This window comes from Balaenoptera musculus, chromosome 10 (assembly GCF_009873245.2).
Source record: "Balaenoptera musculus isolate JJ_BM4_2016_0621 chromosome 10, mBalMus1.pri.v3, whole genome shotgun sequence".
Classification (NCBI taxonomy): domain Eukaryota; kingdom Metazoa; phylum Chordata; class Mammalia; order Artiodactyla; family Balaenopteridae; genus Balaenoptera; species Balaenoptera musculus.
In genome coordinates this window covers 89,000,242-89,019,987 of record NC_045794.1, presented here as the reverse complement: position 1 = coordinate 89,019,987, position 19,746 = coordinate 89,000,242, and the positions used below count along the sequence as shown (strand labels likewise).

Sequence of the window (19,746 nt, the reverse complement as noted above, 5' to 3'; positions counted from 1 at the left end):
GCTAAAAATAGAGCTACCATATAATACAACAATCTCACTCCTGGACATACATCCAGAAAAGACAAAAACTCTAATTAGAAAATATATGTGCACCCCAGTGTTCATAGCCAACATGGTTTACAATAGCCAAGACATGGAAACAACTGAAGTGCCCATTAACAGACAACTGGTTTAAGAAGATGTGATATACATATACATACGTATGTATATGTATATGTATACATACGTATGTGTATGTATACATCTGTATGTATATGTATACACACACACACACACAATGGAATATTTACTCAGTCATAAAAAAAGAATGAAGTTTTGTCATTTGGACCTAGAGAGTATTATACTTAGTGAACTAATTCAGACAGACAAATATTATATGGTATCACTTATATTTGGGATCTAAAAAATAATATAAATGAATACAAAACAGAAACAGACTCACAGACATAGAAAACAAATTTATGGTTACCAAAGGGAAAAGGGAGGGGGGGAGGGATAAATTAGAAATATGGCAGTAACAGATACAGACTACTATACATAAACTAGATAAGCAACAAGGATTTACTATATAGCACATGGGATTATGTTCAATATCTTGTAATAACCTAAATGGAAAATAATCTAGGGAAAAAAATATATCTGAATCACTTTGCTATATACCTAAAACTAACACAATATTGTAAAACAACTATACTTTAGTTTTAAAAAAGAGAGATTTCAGAAGGATTCCAGGCAGTGGCTAGTAGATCCTCCCAGCTAGACTAAAGAGCTGGAAAATCTTAAGGCTGTTGTCCCATAGAACTTTAACATCCTGCCCAAATTGGAGAGAGACCTGTCTAGAGAAGAATTGAGGGTGTGACCTCTCTTGAATGGAGAGGACTAAAGTCAGACTCATAGGAAATTCATTGTTTTAAAGAGAGTTCTCCTGGTGGAAGCACCACAGTGTGAACTGAGATGGCTCTAGTTACACAAAGACTTCTGGGGGCCCAACTTTCTTTGAGTAGGAACAGAGTGAGAAAGCCAATCAGCTGCCAACAAGGGCCATTTCTCATGGAAATGCAAAGACCCCTCCAAGGGCAGAGCTCTGAAGAACAAAGGACTGCAGTCTATTCTACTTAGTAAAGCACACTTTCCTGACTTTTCTCTTCCCTGTCTCCTCACTGTGCTCCCTGAGATGACCGTCAAGTAAATTTCCCATTTTCAAGTTCTTGTCTCAGGGTCTGATTTTGGAAAATCAGGCTATGATGCCAGACATCCTTATTTTGTCCTCGACTATACTGGAAACTCTACTAGTGTTTTCCCGCTAAGTATGATGCTGGATAACTCTGGAGAGAAGGGTTGAGTGACCCAAGACCTGGCAAGAAGACACATGTATAGGGAGAAGCTGAGGAGGATGAGGAGTCCCAAGAATAAGATAGATTTGGGGGCCAGCAGAGGGTCATGGCCAGTGAGAAAGTTGGGGTAGGGAATAGCACTAGTGCTTTAGGGTAGAGATGTCTAATATTTAACTTCTGTTACCTGTCTTGTAGTGTCATTTCCTACCACTACCCTAAACTTTCAATAAGAGCCTGCTGTCCATTAAAAAAAACGATGGTGAAAGATAGGTATGAAGTATCCAACTATTTTTTTATCACTGTTTTTATTATAGATTACTTGTTGAATTCCATCAAGTTCCTTTTATGAACATCGTGACTCATCCACTCTTCTCCAGAATGATCATTATGAGTAAAGCTACTGTGAACATTTTTGTATATGTCTCCCATTAAACATGTCCACACATTTTGGGGGGATATATACATAGGAGTGGCATTGCTGGGTCATAAGGTGGGCATTTCTTCACTGTTAGTAGACACTGCCAGTTTTCCCAAGTGGTTATATCATTCACATTCACACCAGCAGTGCATGGGAGTCTGAGATTACCTATGTTGTTGTCAACACTTGTTATTGTTAGTCTTTTTATTTTCAGTCATTCTGATAGATGTGAAGTGTTATTTCATTATAGCTTTAATTTTCACTTCGTGATTACCAAAGAAGTTGAGCATTTTTTCATGTGGTTAGTAGTCATTGGATACTCGTTTGGGGAAGTGCCTGTTCAGCTCCCATGTCCGTTTTTCCATTGTGTTAATATTTTTCTCACTGATTTATAAAATTTCGTTAAATACATTTTTAAAACAACTTAAATATGGTGGTTAAGATGGGCTGAAGTAAAAGCATGGGAAAAGATATATACCATGCAAAGGCTAACAGAAAGCTGGTATCGCTTTAGTAATATCAGATAAAGTTTAAAGCAAGAAGCATAATTGTTAGAGATAAAGAGGGATGTTTCACAGTCATTAAAATGGACAGTCCTCCAGAAAGATATAGCAATTCTAAATTTGTAAGTGTAAAATATAGCCTCAAAATACAGAAAGCCAAAGCTGATAGAACTAAAAGGAGAAATAGACAAATTCAAAGTCACAGAGAAATATTAATACACTTCTTTCAGTAACTAATGGAACAAGCAGACCAAATATCAGTAGTGTTATAAAGGATTGGAACAATATGATTAACAACTTTGACTTAATTCACATATGTAGAGCATTTTATCCAACACCTATAGTGTACATATTCTTTTCAAGGGCACATCGAAAGATTAACAAAATTAATTGTATCCTGGGTCATAAAGCAAGTATCATATTTCACAACATTGAAGTAATAGAGAATATGTTCTCTAATCACAAGGAAATAGGCTCAGAATTAATAACAAAAAGATAATTAGAAAAGCCCCAAATACTGATAGTTAAGCAATATTCTTATAAATAATAAAGAAGAAATCACAGTGGAAATTTTTAAATATTTTGAACTAAATGGTAATGATAATGACATACCAAAATTTGTGGAATACAGCTAAAGACATTTATGGCCCTAAAAGCATCAAGTTGAAAAGAAGGAAGACTGAAAAATCTGACACATAAGCATTCTTTTCCAAGAAGTTGAAAAAAAAATCAGAAAAACTAAACTGCAAGAAAGTGAAAGGAAGGAAATAATAAATATGAACAAAAATTAAAACTGAAACAAACAGAATTAAAATTAAAACCTCTTGAAACAAACAGAATAAAACAAACAAAATCCCCAAAGCTCTTTGTCCTGTATTCTCCCATTTCAGTAAATAGAAATTTTATCCTATCATATGCTCTGTATTTGGAATCAACCTTGACTGCTCTCTTTCTCTCATACCTCGCATTTGTGAGGTGATCCTATAGATGGGGGGTCCCCAACTCCCAGTCCGCTGACCAGTACGGGTCCGTGGCCTGTTAGGAACTGGGCCGCACAGCAGGCGGTGAGTGGCGAGCGAGCATGCTGTTCCCCATTGCTCGCATTACCGCCTGAATCATCCCCCACCAACCCCCATGGAAAAATTGTCTTCCACGAAACTGGTCCCTGGTGCCATAAAGGTTGGGGACCGCTGCTATAGGTTATACCTTAAAAATATATCCAGAATCCAGTCACTTCTTATTCCCTTCGTTGATTACAGCCTGACCTAAGCTATCATTATCTCTTACCTGCATAACTGCTGTAATTTCTTAATTGATCTCTGTATTCCCTCTCTTAGCCCAGTTCTTCATGTGATAGTCAGAATTACCCTGTAAAACCTTCATGTCACTCTTGCTCTCTTATCTTTACAGTCCCTTTCCATTTCTCTTGGCATAAAAGCCAAAGAAAGCCCTTACAATGGCCAAGGAGACCCTGAATAATTTGCTCACCTCGTCTTATTTTTTGCCTTCTTCCTGTCCCTCTCTGAGCTACAACCATACTGGCCATCTTGCTGTTCTTCAGACATGCTGTTGAATCTCTAGGCTGTCGCACTTGCTGTTCCTTTCCCCAAATATCCACTTGGCTTACCTCACTTCAGAACTCTGCTAAGAATCACCTTATTAATGAAATCTTCTCAGTCAGCCCATAAAACAGCAATCCCCTTCCCCCATACTTGGCACTCCCTACTTTTTTTCTGTAATATATGCCTGGCACCTAGTAGACACTCAAGTGTTTATTTGTTAAATGAATAAATTCATGGATGGAACTATTCAAGTGGTTACTACCGGAAGTGATGTGAAAGTAATATTTATGTAGGAAAAACTTCCCAAACCTGTTAATTTCAGGATGCAATGCTCTGATTCTTCTGTTTTTTTGTTTTATCTTGAAATAAGTTTAGGCTTACAGAAGAGTTGCAAAAATAATACAGAGAGAGGGCTTCCCTGGTGGCGCAGTGGTTAAGAATCCACCTGCCAATGCAGGGGACATGGGTTCGATCCCTGGTCAGGGAAAATCCCACACGCCACAGAGTAACTAAGCCCATGCACCACAACTACTGAGCCTGCACTCTAGAGCCTGCGAGCCAGAGCTACTGAGCATGCGCACCACAACTACTGAGCCCACGTGCCACAACCACTGAAGCCCACGTGCACAGAGCCTGTGCTCCACAACAAGAGAAGCCACCGCCATGAGAAGCCCGTGCACCGCAACGAAGAGTAGCCCCTGCTCGCTGCAACTAGAGAAAGCCTGCATGCAGCAATGGAGACCCAACACAGCCAAAAAAATAAAAAATAAATAATAATAATGATAATAATACAGAGAGTTACCATATACCCTTCAACCAGCATCTCTTAATGTTAATACCTATATCATAATACAATTATCAAAAGTAAGAAATTAGCATTGGTACAATGCTGTTAACGAAAGTACAGACTTTATTTGAATTTCACCGATTTTTCCACTAGTATTTTTTCTGTCCCAGAGTCCAGTCTACAATTCCCTATTGCATTTAGTCATCATGTCTCCTTAATTTCTTCTGGCTGGTAACAATATCTCAGGCTTTCCTTATCTTTCAAGACCTTAAGACTTTTAAAAGTACTAGTCAGGCATTTTGTAGGATCTCCCTCAATTTGGACTTATCTAATGTTTTCTCATGATTAGATCAAGGTTTTGCGTTTTTGAAAAGTACCACAGAAGTGATATGGCTTTGTCGTATCAGGGGAGACATGGTATCAGTGTGTCTTATTACTGGTGATATTACCTTTGATCATGTGGTTAAAATAGTGTCTTCTGGGTTTCTCCACTGTAAAATTACTATTTTTTTCCTTTGTAATTAATAAATATTTTGGAAGAGATATTTTGATAAATATTTTGATAAATTTTCTTTTTCTCCTGATACTTTCAGATATTAATTTTAGTATTCATCAGTGGATCTTGCTTGAAGCAATTATTATGTGCCATTCCAATCATGATTTTTTCATTCCTTCTATATTTATTAGTTGGAATTCTTCTGTAATGAAGACTTGTTCCTTCTCCCCCCATTTATTTATTCAATAATTTATTTATAAAAGTGTGGGTTTGTGAGTATTTGTTTTATTCTTTGGGTTATAATCTATTACTGTTACTGTTTATTTTGTTTAAATTGGTCCAGCTTTGACATCCATCTCATTTTTAGACATGCACCCATCTTATTTCTCTTGAGCACTTCCTTACTTTCTGGCACCATGAGATGCTCCAGCTCATCTTGTATTTTTCTTGCTCTGCCCTGAAATCAGCCACTGCTCTGTGGAATCCTGGTTCTTCTAATTGGAGAAGGATATTTAGAAACCAAGATCTGGATACTTGTTTCATCTTTTACAGCCTTTTTTTGTGTCCTGGCACTCTTTTTTTTCTTCTTCTTTTTTCATAGTCCTACCACCATGAAAACCTCTGAAAAACTTGACTTATATCCAGAGGAAAGTTAACATTATTAGAAGAGAATTTTCTGGTAGGAATATCAGAAAACCAATATATGTAACTCTGTCATTTGCTTTTGTACATGTGTTGAACAGATTTTATTTAGTTCTATTTTAATCCTCTAAAGCCTAGAAGTAGATTTTAAATATGATTTTTGGCCTATCCTCATAGTGTTACAATGTAATCGTTTCTAAAAATACACATGGGATAGTAAAAGTCTTAGATTTCAAGTACTTTGTGATTTGGGGATTAGGGAGGCATAAATTACATAGCCTTATACTAGTGTAAATTAACCTCAGAAGTTAAAATATATTTCAAGTAAAGACTGACTCAAATTGTTATCCCAAAGTGCTGTGATAGATACTAAAGATCCAGATCAGTCATACCTGTAAAATTTTAGAGCTCTTCCTCAGCATAATTGCCTTCCTTTTACATGTCCTTTAACAATAGGGATTTCAATAATACAATATATTAATTACTAGAATAATAAATTTGCACATCTTATTCTCATTGAACTTGGAGGCTCCAAGGACTGGAATTCTGGATCTATTTATTTATTTATTGTTTATTTTTATTTTTGGCTGAGTTGGGTCTTCGTTGCTGCGTGTGGGCTCTCTCTAGTTGCAGCGAATGGGGGCCACTCTTCATTGCAGTGCACGGGCCTCTCATTGCAGTGGCCTCTCCTGCTGCGGAGCACGGGCTCCAGGCGTGCGGGCTTCAGCAGTTGTGGTTCACGGGCTCAGTAGTTGTGGCTTGCAGGCTGCAGAGCGCAGGCCCAGCAGTTGTGGCTCACGGGCCTAGTTACTCCGCGGCATGTGGGATCTTCCCGGACTAGGGCTCGAACCCATGTCCCCTGCATTGGCAGGCGGATTCTCAACCACTGCGCCACCAGGGAAGCCCTGGATTTATTTTTTTGTGTCCTATGTAGATGCCCAGATGTTGGTTTATGAATGAAAGAATGTACCTCAGAATATGTGACTCTACATTTTATTAGATTACTAATAATTAATTCTCAAATATCTCTAAAGAGAGTAAAAGTTAATGTGAATCTAAATGAGTCTGTTTACCAAATAAGAAGTGATAGGATAGTACTTCGGGTTCATTTAGTTTCATTTATGTTTCTCTGTCTAAGCATAGAACAAGTTCTGTATGTAGTTATATAGCATCTGTAAAGATGAGACGTTTCTTATTTTCAACTATGAAATTAATGGGATGTGTTTGAGGTCCATGACTGGTTCATAACTCACTTATTAATAATTAAGTAAAATTGACCCCTTTTTGTTATTGAGAATTGCATCAGACTTAGAATTCTGAAATTTCAGTTTGATTTCCATGTTATCTTCTTCTCTGCCTTTTTTTTTTGACCCTTTACCATCTCACCCCCTACTCTATCCTTCTTTGTTCATTCTTGCTTCTCTGTCCCATCAGTCTTTGCTTCTCTGTCCCATATAAGACATATAAGAGTATATGTCCCATATACTCTTGCTTCTTTCTATCATGTGTCCTTACTTCTCTCATGTGTTACTACATCTTTATCCCCTCTCCCTCCCTTCCTTCCATCAGTCATTCTTTCCATATTTCCTTCTGGGAGTACACATATCTAGCCTCTGCTTCCATATATCCAGACCTCATTCCATCCTTCCTTTTCTTATTCCTTCTCTCTCTCCAGCCTTCTTTCTGTCCTATCATTCCTTCTGTTCATTCAAAGCGAAGGTCCTTTCTTCCATCAGTTCTTCTTTTCTTTTATCTAGTCTAATGACTACCATATATGTACTGATGAATTCCAATTTTATATCTTCCACCCACACACTTCTACCTTGGACTCCAGATTTAACAATCCCACTTCCTGTGCTATATTACCTCTTGAATTCCTACCCAGATACCAACTGCTCTTATCATTTTCACTATTACCACTGTTATTCATGCCACCATCATCTCTTCTCTAGAGCAGTATAGTAGCCTCCTAAGTGGTCTTCCTATTTCTGCCCTTTGCCTGATAACTCATTTTCTACCCAGCAGTCCAAGTGATTATTTTAAAAGTTAAGTCATGTCATGTCCCAGTCTCTGCTCAAAACCTTTCAAAGGATTCCTATCTTTTTATATTATTATTGAGGTAACATTGGTTTAGAAGTTTCATGTGTAAATTATAATTTAATTTATGTGTACACTGCAGCATGATTACCACTAATACAGTCACCATACAGTTAACCCCCTTTACCTATTTTGTGCTTCCATCTTCTCTGGTAACCACCAATCTTATTTTTCACAGATGAAAATAGAGATCTTATTTTATTCTTTTTTCCCCAGCTTTATTGAGATATAATTGACATGTAACTAGTCTTTTTCTGAAGGAGAGAAATTTCAAATAGGACTGTTAGACTACTGAAAAGCATTACACATAGATCTGGGAAAGCATGCTTTTGAACATGTTAGACATTTTATTTAGTTATGTGTAAATCCTTTAAAGCCTAGAAGTACATCTTATACTTGATTTTGGCCTAACCTGGTAGAGTCACAATGCTGTGGTTTCTAAAATTAGACAAGGAGTAAGAGTTCTAGATTATACATAGCTTTGTGTGATTTTTGAGATCAGAGAGGCTTAAGTTACATAGATTGTATTAGTGTAAATCGATTCCAGAGATTGAGTGATCTTGGCCCTTTTAAACTCTATTATGAATTCTAATAATTTTCTGTGTATTCCTTTTTTTATATGTTGATAGTGTCAATACCCATATCATCTGTAAATAATCATGTTTTTGTTTCTTCTTTTCCCATCCTTATACCCTTTATCTCTTGATCTTCTCATTACTACACTTGTTGGTCCTACTAGTACCAGGTTGAACAGAAGCAGTGGCAGGCATCCTTGTCTTCTTCCCAATCCTAAAAGAAGTACTTTCAACATTTTACCATTAAATATGATGTTTTCTGTACTTTTTGTGAATGCCCTTTTTCACATTAAGGGGGTTATCTTCTAGTCCTGGTTTGTTGAGGCTAAAAGGAAATTGAATTTTAATAGCTACTCTTTCTGCATCTGTTCAGTTGGTCATGTGAAATTTCTTTATTCTATGAATGAGGTGAATACACTAACCCGTTTTTAAACATTAAACTAATCAACTTTCTGTGGATAAGCCCAACTTGATCATGATGTATATTTTTTAATGTATTGTTGTATTTGGCTTGCTAATATGGTATGCTTGTGAGTGAGATTAGTTTGTAATTTTCCTTTTGTACTGTCCTTGTCTGATTTTGGTATCAAGGTAAATCTCACCTCATAAAGTGAGTTAAGGAGTGTTCCTTTTTTGTCTATCCTCTGTATGAGGTTAGAATCCTCTGCAAAATTAAAACTGTCTATTTCATGAATGTTTGGTAGAATTCATCTGTACAGCTGACTGGCTCTTGTGTTTTCCATATAAGATTTTTAACCATGAATTCAGTTTCTTTAGTAGCTATGAGATTGTTCATGCTCTTTTTTTGCTCTTGAGTCAGTTTTGGTAAGTTTTAAGTTTCTTCTTGAGTCAGTTTTGGTAAGGAATTTATCCATTTTATCAAAGTTTTCAAATTTATTTGCATAAAATTGTTCATACTGCCTTATTTGCCATTTAATCCCTGCAATATCTGAGATTATATCATCTTTTTTATTCTTAATATTGCTTATTTTGTCTGCTCTCAATTTTTCCCTTAATTTACCTTGTCAGAGTTTTACAGTATTGTTTCTTCAAGTAATAAGTTTTGGCTTTGTTGTTTCTATTATGTATTTGTGTTCTCTTTTCACTAATTCCTGCTCTTGATCATTTCCTTCTTTCTTTTTCTTCTTTAGAACATAGAGACCAATAGGTGAACAATAGAACAATAAACACCTTTATTACTTGAGCTAAGATAGGAGGGAGGAGGATTTGTTTGCCTTTCCGGGCCTTGATTTTCCTCAGCTAGAACTCCAGCTCCTTGCACTCTAGCACATAGCCATCTGCTTTGCCACACTGGCCTGGTTTTGAAACAATGCATGCAAGGAGCTTGCCCTGCTGGAACTGCTCCTCCAGAAGACTGCTGATTTTGGCATTCTTTTTCCTTTCATCATATTTCTTCTGAATTTTCTTTGATCGTTTTTTGTTTAAAATCCCTTCCACCTCGAAGTCAGCTTGGCTCCCTTCTTGCGGCCCCAGGGCAGTGCGTAGTGGGACTCCTACCACTGTCAGAATAGTGTGCTGTCAGTGAGCACGATGCAGTTCTTCACCAGGGTCTTGGTACTGACCAGTTCATTGTTGGAGGCACTGTAAACAATAATGAGCCTCGTTTTGCACGTACAACACTCCAAGCCTCAGGGGAAGTTCCCCACGTCCAGCCTCAAGGTACGGTATTTGTTGCCTCCCTGCATGTGGAATGTGTGTATGAGGCAGGGTCAATCTTAGTGTTGGCAGCGGGGATTCCCAGCTCATACTTCTGCTTCTTGTGGTAGGTCTTTCTCTCTTTCCTAGTCTTGTGGCGCTTGTGCCAGTTGTTCCGAGATATGCCTATTGCTCAGTGCTGGCTGGAAAGAGATCATTTCCTTCTTTATATTTTTTTTAAGATTTATTCTGCTGTTTTCCTAACTCAATTTCAAGTCTTTTTTTCTAATGTAAGCATTTAAGCCTATATATTTTCTTCTAATACCTCTTTTTTGTTGTTTTTCATTCTGCGCATTTTAGATATATATTTTTTTCATTATCATTCAGTTTTAGGTATTTACTAAAATCCATTGTGATGTTCTTTGATAAATTGTTTGGAGAAGTGTTTTTTAATTTCAAAATGTATGATAGATACCAATTCCTTTCAATCTGTTGAATAGTATTATGACCTAGTACAGGGTCAATTTTCATGAGTATTCCATGTATACTTGAATAAATGTTCTCTACTTATTGGATATAATGTTCTCTGACTGCTTTATATCTTATGTCTTTGTCTTTGGTTTTGTGTAGTTTCAATATGGTGTATCTAGATGTGGATCCTTTCTCTGTCTCTGTCTCATCTCTCCCTCTCTGTATCTCTGCTTATTTTTATCTGTTCTTTATTTCTGTTTTTATTTCCCCTCCTCTCCATCCCACCTCCCAACTGTATCCCCATGTTCCTCTCTTTCTTACCCTGCTTGAGATTCATGAGCTTCTTGAATTGATATCTTTCAGTGGTTCTGGAAAATTCTCAGTAATTTTCAGGTCTCTTATTCTGCAGCTCAGATTAAGTTCGTTTCCTTGTGGATTTTATGATTGATTGATTGATTTTTGGTGGAACTTTTTCTGTAGAAATTGAAGCATGGGTTGAAGTTGAGAATCCAGAGAGGATTTATAATTTCTTTTAACAATTATCTCAGATCACAACCAACCTGGGACCACGTTAATGCAATGATATGCTTGAGATGTTTGGTACCATTTAAATTCCATGAATTTGCATTGAGATTATGCATGGGGGGGATGCACAAGAATTTTTTAATAAAATAAATAATTTTAGATTTATAGAAAACATGCAGATATAATACAGAGAGTTCCTGATTACTCTATACCCTGTTTCCCCAAATATTAACATCTTACATTACCACAGTATTTTTGTCAAAACTAAGAAATCATAGTACTAGCTAAATTCCAGACTGTATTCAGATTTCCACTAATGTTCTTTTTCTGTTCCAGGATTTCATCCACATTACCACATTGCATTTAATCATGTGTCCTTAGTCTCCTCTGTCCTGTGACAGTTCCTCAGGCTTCCCTTGTTTTTTATGACCTTTTGGATTTAGAGTACTGGTCATGTATCTTGTAGAATAGTCCTCAATTTAGTTTTGTCTGATGTTTCTCTCATCTTTAGAGTGGGGTTATGGGTTTTGTGGAAAATATCACAAAGGTGAAGTGTTCTTCTCATCACATCATACCAAGATGTACATGATACATGAATGACTTATCACTGATGATGTTTGCTTTGATATGTGGTTGCAGTACTGTTTGCCAGTTTTCTCCACTGTGAAATTACTATGTTTAACCTTTCCATTCAGGAATGGGAGATTTTATTTTCTTTCAGCCCAGACTGAGTAGAGACAGGCAAGTTTCCTTCCTGTCTTATTAAGATTTATGTCTTATTTACATTTGAACTGTAGATGGAGCTCTTTAAAGCCCGGGTTTTATATTGAGGGTCTATTATTAGTTTCCTCAGTTGGATGGGCCTTGGGCTTTATCTCCTGTCCTCCTCAACCTGGATTATGTTTAAGCTTTCCAGGGCTCTGTAGAAATCCTCAAGGCTAAAGCTGACCTTACCACTCTGCTTAAACTCTTATGATTCCTTACTTTGGGGGCAGTCCAGTGAATTATGTTTAAAAGTTTTCTTTTGTTGTTTTTTGTTAACTTTTTGTTAGTTATTTCCACTAGGGTATCTTAATCCAATGTACTGTCAGCAACAGAAGTTAGTAGGTTTCTTTTGACATTGATTTTGAATATTTTTAAAAATGTTAACACTTGTGTTGGGGGGAAATACAGCTTAGACTTAGAAAGTATGTTACTTGTAGTCATTCTCCCAATTCCTCACTCCCCCCACCCAAACACACACAGTTCTTATGAGTTTCTTAATTTAAAGATACTGTTTTCTCTGCTGTGATTGATCTTTCCTATTTGATCCTCATGATCAACACCTGTTGATTCCAAACTCTGCTCAAGTGTTTTCTTCCTCATGCCTTCTCCTGTCTCCTTTCCCCTGCCCCCACACACAGAGTTTGATTTCATCTGTGCTGCCATAATATACCCTTCATTAAGAAATATGAATACATATATATCAATGTTGGTTTGAATATTATGGTAGATGTTATTATTGTTCACCATTATTCACCTGCAGGAAATTTATGCTTCTGCCTTCTTGAAGTTTGGCTTGCCCATGTAACCTGCTTTAACCAATTAAATGTGAGCAGAAATGCCTTGCCTGATCTGCAGTAGATACATAGCATGAGTGAGAAATAAACTTTAGTTATTTTAAGACACTGAGCTTTGAGAGTTGTTTGTTACCTCAGTGTAACCTAACATGTTCTGTCTTAATTGACACACATGCTCAATCCCCCATCTTGAAGGCAAAAGCTGTATTTTAGTCGTCTTTATGTCCTTAAAGCTGCCAGCCTAATTTTCTTAAAACATTTTAAATTATTACATATCCTTCAGGAAAGTAACATTATATAGTGCAAAGAGCGTGGGTTTAGAGGCAGACACATCAAAATTAAAAAATTTTTTACTTGATTGCTTAGCTGAGTTACTTTGGAAGATGTCCTTGAGTTTTAGATTCATTTTTAAAATGAGATACCTTATTAAAGTTGTTGGGAATATAGTATATGTAAAGTACCTAGTACAGTAGACATTCTTTCTCTCTCACATTTCTTACTTCTCCATTGACTATTGAATCAAGTCTTTAAAAGTCCCTTTCTCCTGCTTTCATTAATTTATTTATTTGATTAGTCATTAGATAAATATTTTTTGAACTGCTACTATATGTCAGGCATTGTCTAGTTACTGGGAAGTGGTGAACAAGGCCTAGTCCCAGGCTTTAAGGTGGTTACAGTCCTATGGCCAATAATTCTCCCTTCCTGTCTTCAGCTATCAAACAAAGTTATATTAATACTGCAAGTCCTCTCTCTACCATCACCTTGAAAATTTTGCCTAAATTTCTCCACATCTCAAAAAAAAAGAAAAAAAATCCAGAACTGATTGTTCCCTCCTGATTGTTCAAAGCAAATTACTGGTATTCATATGTGTCTCTTATAATATATATTGCATTCTGCCATAACAGGTTCTGTTATATTCGTATATATCATGTACATTTTCAAGTTTCTTTTCTAAATTTTAAGCTCCTTGAGTGTTGGAATTTCATATCATTTATATTGTAGTCCTCAAATCAAGAATATTATGTGGATAATGAATAATGTCATTCGTTAGAAGGTGTTTTAGGAATTTATGGGGCATTTTTGGTAGTCACAGTGATTGGAGGGTCCTAGTGGAATTAATGAGGAGAGACTGAGGATGGAAAACTTCTTGCAGTGCTCAGGACGGTCTGTCAAAATAAATAGTTGTCCTGAGTCCCACATAACTTTCAAATATTCTACTAGATGTTTCATGAAACACCTAGTAAGTGAAAAACTTATTCATGATTTTCAAAATCTAGAGCCTAAATCCCTTTTTATGTGTAAACACTAGGTATTTTTTACACAATTTTAATATACATTGAGTGTTCCTGAAATATATTGATCACCGATGTGAATCAAGGGAAGATTGAACTTTGTCCAGACGTCTACTAAATCTTGCTCAACATTACAGGAAACCAAAGGCAGTAACACTCATGGTATTTGAGTCACCAATAATACAACTGTATCATTCTGTTTTTGTAGCTGTTGAATTTTAAATGATTCTGTGTGTAGGTGTAGGCATCCAACTAATTCATTGTCTTTTTGTTTCATACCCAGATTATTTACTTATGGTAAGTAAATGTTGCTTGTTTTTAAAATATAAATGACTTTCCTTAAACTTCTCTCATATATTACATTGGAGCATTATATTAATGCTTTAAAATTGTATATAAAGATATGTTATCTATGAATTTCATTTCAGAATTTAAAATAAGGCAGTGAAAAATATTTGTTATAAAAAGTGACATTGTGTCATGGTTTAGAACCACTGATTTATGAACCATTAGAGCCTGGAAAAATATAATATTTGCTTTTAAAATACATATTTAATCCTATTCAACATTAAACTGTTCTCTTCAGGGAAAGTGTATATCACAAATATTCTGATAATTTGAATAATGTTAGTTAAGAGCACTAAAAATTTGTTACAAACCAGAAAAAAAGCATATGTAAACTTTATTCAATTTATAAAGAGACAAATTGCTATTTATAATTTTTGAACTTCTAATGAAACACCAATGACTGCTTAATGACTGAGACTCTCCATTTTTTCCTTTATTATAGTTAGTATATCCAGAACTTTTATTTTAAAAAATTTAACTCTGTTGTTTCACAAGGAGGAAGGGTAGAAGAGAAGATATTTTGCATGTGATTTAATGATCTTAATTTACAGTCTATAAATCAGTTCTCTAGGGTCAGCAATGAATTGTTTTGATTTAGATATTCTAAGTGTAGTTTTCATTGTTGAGCATGTGATAAGATATATTTTATAAACTCAAGTGCAGAACCAGATGGCTTTATTCTGGTATGATACGTGTTAATTCATAATGCCTTGTTTTTAGCAGGAATGGGATTATGTTGTATCTTACTGTTGCCTTTTTTAGACTATTTTATAGACAGAACTAGAAATTCTAGTTATATAAAGCTGTACTAACACAGGCTGGAAAGTAGGTCATTGTTATGGGGAGTATACCAAACTGCCCACTGGTTGCTATAGCAATGACCTACTTTAAGAAACTACTTCTGTTGATTCATGTTGAAATCATCTTTTGGAACCAGCATAAAGAAACTCACCGCATGTAATTTTTCCTAATAGCAGTAAGGTAGTGATCGCTGGAGGTAAAAAAAAAAATCCTTAAAATGTTTAAAGTGAAGAAATATATTTTCTCACCTAACACCTCTTCAATTTATTTTGAAGTGCTGCAATTAGTATTGTAATTAAATAGTACCAGAACTATTCTTCTGTGTAGGCAATACAATTATGCAGAGGGGTGTAGTGAGTTTTACTACCCTTTGGCCTATTTAAAAATCAACCCGTTATGTGTAGTTAATAGCATTATTAACTGAGCCTTCAAATGGGTATGGTTTCAAGAAAACAGTAAACATGCCAAATTGGATAAGGTCTGAAAATAAGTTCCTATTAAAATTGTACCTTATGGGGAGTTCCCTGGTGGCCTAGTGGTTAGGATTCTGGGCTTTCACTGCCGTGGCCCTGGTCAGTCCCTGGTTGGGGAACTGAGATCCCGCAACCTGCACAGTGAGGTCAAAAAAAAAAATGTACCTTATGTAATTTCAATGTATTGTATTAAATCATTCCATTCAATATTGGATTCCTGTTCTTAGGTACATGCATTCGTAATATATAAAGGTTGAAATTGGTGTGTTCTCTGAAACACATTGAATCTGAACTCTGGCAGAACTCACTCTCTTCCCAGTTGAGGGTAAAGGATGAAAAGTTAGACTATATAGTACCCTTTGAAGTAACATTTTTCCTTCAGCACTAAAAAGAAATCTTACCTGTCAATGAGTTGATATTTTGAACTTGGTGTATTGGAGATTTTATGGTATTATCAAGGAAGAATTATATGCTTAGAGATTAGTTGATTCAGGGTCTTAATTGCACTGTATCTTGTTGTATATATATTCATATTCACATTTGCCTTGCCTTGTGGGAAAGATTTTCATCAAACCTTTGTTCAAAGTCACATTCAGAGAAAGTTAAGAGTTCAAGATGATTGTGTATATACATGTAGGCATTAACTAATTCATTATCTTCTGTTGTCATGCCCCGGTATTTACATATAGAAATACATGTTACTTCTTTCAAAACTATAAATTTTTCCCAAGGGGGAATAATTATAACTTCTGCTGAATGAATATCTACCAAGTACTAGTTATTTTATGCTCTTTCTATCCTTTCAGCAGATGTTCAAGACAACTCTATAGCTTATTTTCTACTATTTCTGATCTTTTCAACAAATTGTGTAAGGCACATGATGAGATTTGTTTGCCAAATGTAGAATCCAAAACACAGGTAAAGAAAACTGTGTAGTTAGGAGTGAGACACAGATACTTAATTTGAAATCCTTCAGGAGGAGAAGGTGATCTATATATGATAACTATCATATAACGTACAATCTGAAAGTTTCTCTAGGATGAGGTTATATCCTTTGAGGGTTTAGGGGATGGAGAAATTACTTTCAGGTGGAAGACTGAAGATTAGTAGAATATGAACTTAAAGAGATGGGAATTGGGAAAGGTACTCCAGGCCGAGGGAAAGAGCATGGAGCAAATTCCAGGAGATTGAATGTGTGGGGAAAAGAGAAGTAGTTTGGTTTGGCGGGAGGGAAAGAGGAATGGTAGGAAATGAACCCTGGAACCCTAAGTTAGTCAAACAAAATAATTTGTTCTTTATTCTATAAAGAATGAAGTTTTGAAGACCTTTTTACAGGAAAGTGTGCCTCAGGAAGATTTCATATTGTGTATAAAATGGATAAGAGTGGAGAGAGATTGTTGGTAGAGCCATTTTAAGGCATTGCAGCAAATAATACTAGCAAGAGATAACAAGGGATAGAATTATTGTAGCAAGAATAGAAGTGATAGGAAGGAGGAGACTAAAAAAATAATAGATAACAGTTATATAATCATGCCTACTATGGGTCAGGCACTGTTCTAAGAGCTTCACATATGTTATTTAATTCTCACAACAATAGTGTGATATGGGCCCTGTTACTACTCCAATTTAACAGATGAGGAAATTAGAACTTTTCAGGATTGATTGAGGGATAGTAACTTGTTGCTATCAATTGTTAAATTATGGGACATCTATGCAATGGAATACTATGAAACCATGAAAATTGATGCCATAGAAGTATGTCTGTTGCTTTGAAAATATGTTCACTATGTGTTAAACCAGGTTTACAGTAAATATAATATTTCTGTTTTGTTCTACTTTGAATGAATATGCTAACTGTCAATTTTATAACTTTTATGACATTTGAAAAAAGTGTATGTTTCTCTCTTCTTTACCCCCACCCCAAACTCCCTCTCCCCAAGGGTAGCTATTATTAATAGCTTGGAGAGTATCCTTCCAGTTAACAAGTAGATATATGCAAAGTAAATTTTATTTTATCAAAATAATATATGCAATAGTTTTAAAAGTCACAGTGCAAAAAGCCTTATAACAAAGGACAGCATCACCGATATGTTCTCCTCCATCCTGCTCTTTTTCTTTTCTTCACAAGTCTTTTCTGAAATACCTATTTGAGTCCACTGTATCTCTGCAATCTTTATGTGAAATTATAGTGATATAAACAATAACATCCATGGAAGGAAAACACCATCAATAACATCTATGGGAGAAAAACATCATACCGCAATACAACTTCTGTTCCTTTGTTTTATGAAGTGCCAAAACAAAATTAACTTTTTGGTTGCAAAACTTTTTCCATTGCTTCAGTCCACGTCATTCTGTACAATGTTTGTTTGGTTCATAGAGTATTTATTGAAAAGCATTAAGGATGCTTATTCAGCTTGTGAACAAGAAAGGGAAAAATAAAGGGCTAATTATTAACTAATCCAGGCTTACTTGTTCGTTTTATAAATGAATCAGATCCTTTTTTTTTCGTTTCCCATCTTGTTGTCTATCATTGACCTGCTTGTACTACATAAAAACTTTTCTAACAGAAAAGTAGAATATGGTGAATTCTTGCTACTTACTGCCAGCTCTGGTAGAGAAGATACTGAAACTAATACTACAAAAGAGATTTGAGGATTATCTCTGCCTTGGATTATCCTTCCAGGACATTTTAGTTTTGTACTGTTAAAACTTAAAAATTGCTAGTTCACTCAACTTCTTAATTTTTGATCTGAATACTACAGGCTCTAAAAATTCTTTTGCCAAGCAAATACAGAAAACTAGATGCTTGCCAATAAACAGTTGTCACCGAGCATGATAAGTTATTCGTAGTTATGGATAATTTTACAAAACTTAGATACCTTTATATTGCTCTAACAACAAACAACAACAATATTCTCCCCAAAGTATTTGCACGTTGGCAGTGGTGGGTTGGGATGGTGATTGGGTATTAGGGAGGTAACTCCAAACCAAGACAGAAAGGGGATGTGGTGAAATATAAATGTGAGTATATATTTGTTTAAGGACAACTGTGAGACTTCCTAAGGTGAAATGGTGGGATGTCTTTAACATCCTCGTGAGTATAGCACTGTGATTTCCCAAGCCCGTAGAGATGATGATTCCTAAAGGAATTCCTTTAGGAATTCCTAAAGGAATATCAAACTTGACTAGGTATACTGATGTCACTAATAACTACAGTTGTAGAAAATTAACAAGACTTTCTTGGTGAAATTATGGGATCAGAATGGGCAAAGACAACAAAATGATCTATTCTGAATAATCTTCTAGAAAAATGCTGTCCAGTAGAACTTTCTGCAATGATGGAAGTGTTCTTCACCTGTGCTGTCCAATATGGTAGCTACTAGGCACACATGTAGCTCTTGAGAGGCCTTGAAACGTGGTAAGTGTGACTGAAGAACTGAATTTTTAATTTTAATTAATCTAAATGGCTACACGTGCCTAGTGGCTACCATATTGGACAATGCAGTTCTGAAATATGCCTTTCCATTCATTTTAACCACTCCTTCTGACAAGTAAGACACAATCATTATTCTGAAAGAGCACATGGCCTGTAGAAAAGGCAGATAGATATTTAAGATGAAAAACAAAGAAGAAGCAGAGTAGAGAGGAAATAAGATATATCCAGCTGAGAGGAACAGAATCTAGATGAAATATTAGAGAAAAGTAACATGAGGCAAACAATGAGGTTGAACCTTCCAGGGGTGATATCTCTTTTGGATTTGCTCTTGTGGACTGCTCCATTTCTTCCCAATGGAAGATGCAAAGTAAGCAGTCTTCTGCCTCTGCCCCAGAATTTCCCCAGATATTATGCATAAGACTTACTGATAATTATTTCATTGAAAAAAGATCTGTAGCCCCACCTGCATCATGAAACCTTTTTTGAAAAAATTAATCTGGCATTCTCTACACTCAGAGAGTTAATGCCACATAATTTAACATCTATTTATTATCAAATTCTTTTTCTTTAATTATATTAGAAATTTGAAAATGTGCATTACACTTTCTCTCTCGTACGTAGATAATTACGATTGCTCAGACTGATTAAATAGGATGTTACCTTTTTTTCCAGTAGAAAATGTTCTAGATTTTACAAGGTGGCTTTCCTATATGAACTTGAATTTATTTCACCAAGTTTCAACAATGAGATCAATTCATTTAATTACTT

At 35.7% G+C, this 19,746-nt stretch overlaps 1 protein-coding gene and 1 pseudogene across 4 annotated transcripts in view; one reads left to right on the top strand and one right to left on the bottom strand.

Moving 5' to 3' along the window:
• The window catches only part of CRY1 (cryptochrome circadian regulator 1), a 96,129-nt gene that overhangs the window by 41,593 nt on the left and 34,790 nt on the right, over nt 1-19,746 (top strand). Inside the window, exon 1 of one of the 4 annotated variants that reach the window (XM_036866798.1) lies at nt 14,153-14,214. The exons of the other annotated variants lie outside the window; for them this stretch is intronic. The gene's annotated coding sequence lies outside the window, so the exon portion shown is untranslated. Of the gene's footprint in view, nt 1-14,152; nt 14,215-19,746 lie in introns of those variants that run through there. 4 annotated transcript variants of the gene reach the window in all.
• Nucleotides 9,537-10,878, bottom strand: LOC118901967 (annotated as a pseudogene).